This window comes from Haliotis rufescens, unplaced genomic scaffold (genome assembly GCF_023055435.1).
Source record: "Haliotis rufescens isolate VD_foot unplaced genomic scaffold, xgHalRufe1.0.p SCAF_14, whole genome shotgun sequence".
In the NCBI taxonomy this organism is placed as follows: Eukaryota; Metazoa; Mollusca; class Gastropoda; order Lepetellida; family Haliotidae; genus Haliotis; species Haliotis rufescens.
This window is the reverse complement of record NW_025963824.1, coordinates 23,411,408-23,417,213: the sequence shown is the minus strand read 5'-3', so window position 1 is coordinate 23,417,213 and position 5,806 is coordinate 23,411,408.

Here is a 5,806-nt window from a genome sequence, read left to right as displayed (position 1 = left end):
CCTTCTGATTGTCTATTGTCGACTTCTTGTTCGTCATTCCATTGGTCGGTCAAAGTTCGCGAAAGGTCGGTCTGACGTGACCCGTAATGGGATGTCCTCAGATCTTTGTTTAGCGGTACCGAGAACCAAGATCTGATTTTAATGAGATTGATAGCCACCGAGCAATACTAAAACGCTTGAAAATCTAAGGACACGTGACTTTAAAACGTCATAATTAAATTCTCTTTCTGTACACTCCACTCCACTGACTGTTTGATGTGGGGAGGAAAGACCGAAGTGATGCACCTTTAACCAATTTACTGAAACCACGATCACAGGTATGGTTCTGACAAACCTATAAACAAAATCAGGGCGAACGATCATCGGTTCCCGGCAATCTTAAGGGACGCAACTCTGTACAGCGAACTGCGGCGCCTTAGTAGACTGGTTCACTCTTGCCCTCTAAAGCTGAACTGTCAAGAAGCACACACACCTAACAAACACCGACCTGCAATAAGCACTGGGGCTGAAGGGGTCATTGTCGGCACGGGTACTCCAGATATATGTATGTACTTCAGGTACGTTACAGAAATGTACCCTAGCCAAGATCAGAATACAGAGAGGTACCCGGTACCCTTATCGGCAATTCCTCAACCCGAAACCGGATCCGGTTAGTTGTAGTTCTGGTTCGCCTGATGACGATGAATGTTGAATAATGATGTGCATCGTGAAAAATTAGTAGTGAATGAGTGAGCGAGTTGGGTTTAACGCCGCTTTTAACAGTATTCCAGTTATATCGCGGCGTGTCAGCTTTATGTGGGAGGAAAGCCCGAAGTGATGGAGGTCCCTTCGGTGAAACCCACGAGCACGGGTATGGTGCTGACAAACCTAGAAACAATCGGGGCGAGCCGGGATTCGAACCCACAATCATAGGTTTCTGGCGTGCCCAAGGAACGCAATTCTGCACAGCGAATCCTGGCGCCTCAGACGATTGGGCCGTCCGCGCCCCGGAATATTAGTACATACCTGTGTTTTTATATAGCCCACTGGTATGCATCCTATAAAACTGTATGACAGTTCCGATCCATTTATGGAAATACCGAGAGAAAAATATACAACGTGTACTGCCATGTTGAATTTTACCGCGGTTAGGTATCTAGGACGTGTCGTATTTGTAAGCGTTCAGGTAACCGGTTCAAGCGCATTACGCAATACGTCCTGGCGGCGAGGTGGACTCATCCTAGGGTATCTTTCTTTATCATATAATGGGTAGGTTTCTCGGCAGGATAAAGCCAACGGATAAAAACGATATCCGTTGGGGTCATATGCGGATAGTGATGCAAATATCAAAGGTCAAGTAGAGACTACTTTCACTGTTTATAAACAAACATAGGGCGATCGAGTCAGAATTAACCATCGGGAATCTGGATAAACTACAGGGATAATTGCTATCATTATCAAAAGAACAGTCTAATATACTGAAAATCAGTGTCTAACTGTGACGTAGATAAGGCATTTTATAAGTTTTGGCAACTTTGGAGACATAAATTTCGAAACAATTTTGCGAGGGCACGAGGCCTGATCAGTAGCCATATCTGTGCTTGTAGACCTCTGCGGCTTGAAACCTTCTCCACAAATTAAAATAGTTGGATTTAGCCGAAATATATTTGAATTGTTACCTTGTTTCGCTTTGTCACTGTGTTTACATCTGACTACACTTCTTTACGTTATGACAGGGCAGACCGACTGTCAACAACATCTGACCGCTTGTGTGTTTGGGGATGGTACATATCCTGTATTAGCCAAGGCTCGCTAAATACAATGTTTATTCCTAATGCAGGATATTTACCATCCCCAAACACTCGCGTGATAACCTCTATGTATTCGAAGTTTGGCTAGGGTACATTTGTGTATACAGAAACGTACTGGGGTGCATATCTGCAGTACGTGTGCCGACAACGACCCCTTCAGCTCTGAGGGTATGGTCGCAGATTCCCACGTGCTTATGAGAGGAAATACGGTAAATATTATATACATTCGAGTGAGTGAGTTAGTTCCGTCTAAGCGCAAACGGGCAAACTTGTTGCGTAATGATTCACGTATATTTTCACCAGATATCATATATATACCAGACGCTATTTAAAACACACCGACACTTACAGTACTATATACAGTAAACTACGGTTATAACGAACTCAAAGGGACTACTAATTTTAGTTCGTTATAACAATAATTCGTTATAAGCATATATACAGCATAACTACAGCATATAGTCGGGACTAAAAAGTTAGTTCGTTATATCCGTTAGTTCGTTATAAGCGTGTTCGTTATAACCGTAGTCTACTGTAGTATGATTGAATACATTTAACTGTATCTTCAACACTATCTTGGCTATAATTTTAGATGCAAGACATATGTAAAATAACAAATTATTCCTGAGGGATTCTTTGACGCGCATTTGGTACGTCGTATTTTCGCAAATAAGATTCATCGATAGGGGACGAGTCTTTCAGGTTACGGAAAGGGGCGAGTGGTGACGAATGGTTTCTGACACGCCCAGGGGGCGCAACTCTGCACAGCGAATTGCGGCGCCTCGGACGGCAGGTTTACATACTAGAGAGCCGTATACCCAACACAAGCTGAACAAGATACAATTTTACGTTCAGACCGACGCTTTCGAGACTGGTTCTGCCACAGTCTAAAAAATAAATGTATAGCTATACTTTTAACTTTATTTAAGATTAAGATTTTCAAAACATTCCTACCTAAATTTCAGTTGTACTCAAAGAAAACAATAATGTAAAATATCTTGATTTTATAACTTCGGAATGGAAAATAACGCTAAATTGTGAATCTGGACACGAATTAAGCATGTGGCAAATGCAATGAACTGCAGCCTCAAGCCGACTTTAGGATCGGTCGGTAATAGCAGCGTTGTTTTTCTGTGGCGAAAAAGAATTATTATTTCACACACGTGGCCGTTTGAAGCCATCTTAACTATGATAAATCATTTTGTCTTCTTGGTTTGTTTGTTGTTTAACGCCGCACTCAGCAATATTCCAGCTATGTGACGGCTGTCTAAATAATCGAGTCCGGACCAGAAAATGCAGTGATTGACATCATGATCCACTAAATTGGAATACGACGATATTCATCAACCAAGTCAACGACACTGACCACCCAATCCCGCTAGTCGCCTCTTACGACAAGCACAGCCGCATTTTACGGCAAGCATGGGTTGCTGAAGACCTATTCTAACCCGAATCTTCACTGGTCTACTTCTTGGTGATTTCCTTTTTCGGTTCGATTTCCGACATGGGTACAATGTGTGAAGCCCATTTCTGGTGAAATATCGCCGTGATATTGCTGGAATATTGCTAAAAGCGGCGTAAAACCATACTCACTCACTCACTCACTCCTTTTTCGAGGATCAAGGTCAAGGTCATGGATACTGATCGTGTTTGAAGCTCTGTCTTTATGTAATGAAAGGATAAGTTATGAAATAGTAAAGGGAGGTGCTTAAAGCGTTTAGTACTCTGGTTGTACCCGCCTTGAATCGCTTGAGAATTGGTTAGAGCACATGACCATGTAACTAATAATAACAATAAAAAAGTCGCAAAAAAAATCATAGACGAGGCCGAAGGCCTTTGCCCTCGTCTGCGAGGTTTTTTTTGTTACTATTATTAGTTACATGGTTCTGTGGTTAGAGCGGCCTAAAACAACATACTGACACCATCGGGCGGGGAAAGAACGCTTTAGTCAGCTTTCCCACCGTCAACATAGATATTTTTTCTCTTTGTCGTGTGATCTCATCTCATCTTCGATTTTCCAGTGTATTACACCTTTGTTCTATTACGATAAAAACTGTTGACCAATTCGTCACACCAGCTTTCTTTCAGAAGTCACCAGCTCCATCTCTCTCAGCACTAATTCAGCACAGTATTTCTGTCTCTCAAGAGCTTGAAATCAACAACCAATCAAAATGTATAGTTCGACATAGATCTACATTCAACATTGACGCAATTTCCAAGCAAGCACTGGATGCATTTAGTCAAATCAGAAGACATTTATTCGTGAACTTTCAGCTTAAAAATGTGTTTCACCTATACAAAAACAGGGGAGGTAACTCCATATGCTACAAACATGTTGCTGTTGGCTTGAAGAGGCAGCAAAAGTCCAGCCCAGTATGCTGATGACATTGTCGCTTGTTTCAACCATGAAAGGACAATGGAGAAAGGTGAAATGGGGTTTAACGTGGCATTCAAGATTGCTGCACTTATAAAGCGAATGTGCATGCACCTGTGCGTGTCGCTGCTTGTACTAATGTGGACTAATGCCGATTTTATTGTGCTAGCCCACTGAGATACCACGCGGCAATTTAAAATGAATTCCCCACTTAGATATACTAAATATACACTAGATATACAGTATACTGACTCCAGTCCTTGTTTTAGCCCCTATATCAAACCCCCGACCTTCCGCTCTCCAGACGGAGGCTCTACGACTAGACCACGGAGGCTCTACGACAAGACCACGGACGCTTAAAAACTAGACCATGGAGGCTCTACGACTAGACCACGGAGGCGGCCTGAAAGGACAATAAACTGAATTGGACTGTCCCTTTTGATTGTTGTTTCATTAGAACAAGGGGCAGTCGGGTAGCCTAGTGGTTAAAGCGTTCGCTCGTCACGCCGAAGACCCGGGTTCGATTCCCGACATGGGTACAATGTGTGAAGCCCATTTATGGTGTCCCCCGCCGTGATATTGCTGGAATATTGTTAAAAGCGGCGTAAAACCTTACTCACTCACTCCCTCATTAGAACAAAAACAGAAAAATACAGGTGTGGTGTCGAATGGGTCCAGGGCATTTAAAGAATGAATAGACAAAGAATCTCACCCGAGTGTCTTATGATATCAGATGTATAAACACAGGTCTACAAAAGTTTTAAACTCCCAGGACATTTAAAGTTATTGACGAGTGTGAGTGCCGAGGGTGAGGGTGAGATTCCATGTATCAAAAGTACAGCTAACCAGCTTGAATTGCAGAGTTAGTTATCTAACGCGTCGCGATTCGCTGTGAAGAACTGGATCCCTTGGGCACTCCAGAAACCTCGGATGTTTGATTCGAAACCCGACTCGCCCCGATTATGTTTCAAGGTTTTTCAGCACCATACCAATGCTCGTGGGTTTCGCCGAAAGGACCTGCATCACTTCCGGCTTTCCTTCCAAATTAAGCTGACATGCCGTGATATAACTGGAATACTGTTAAAAGTGGCGTTAAACCCAACTCACTCACTCAATTGCAGAGATATTAGTAATGTGACAATGGTCTGCAAAGTATTGTGATGCACTTTCATAGCAGCCAATACCCCCTAGCAGATAAATAAAAAAACGATATCACCTGTGGAAAATGGTTTGAGATGATAAAATTGATTTAACCTCCAATGCTTCTGAGGTATGCATTGTACTCCTGTTTCGTGGTATGAAAGAAAAGTGGGCGAGTTCGGTCTGCGCTGCTTTAAACAGTAATCAGGAGGAAAGCCCAGTGTGACAGGCATAGTGGTGACAAACCAAGGAACGTGTACGAAACAACCAACTCTTATAGTGGAGCCTCGTTCTCTGCCAGTAACCAGCCCTTTACAACTGTCCAGTTGCCCTCTTTATAGGTATCCTAATCGTGTAGTGGAGTCTCCGTCTTTATAATTGTCCCAATCCAATAATGGGATCTTGCTCTTAGCTAGTTGCCTAATCTCACAGCAATCCATAATCTGAACAATACTCAACAAAACTGATGAAGTAGTAAGTGAGAATGGAATGAAACATCAAA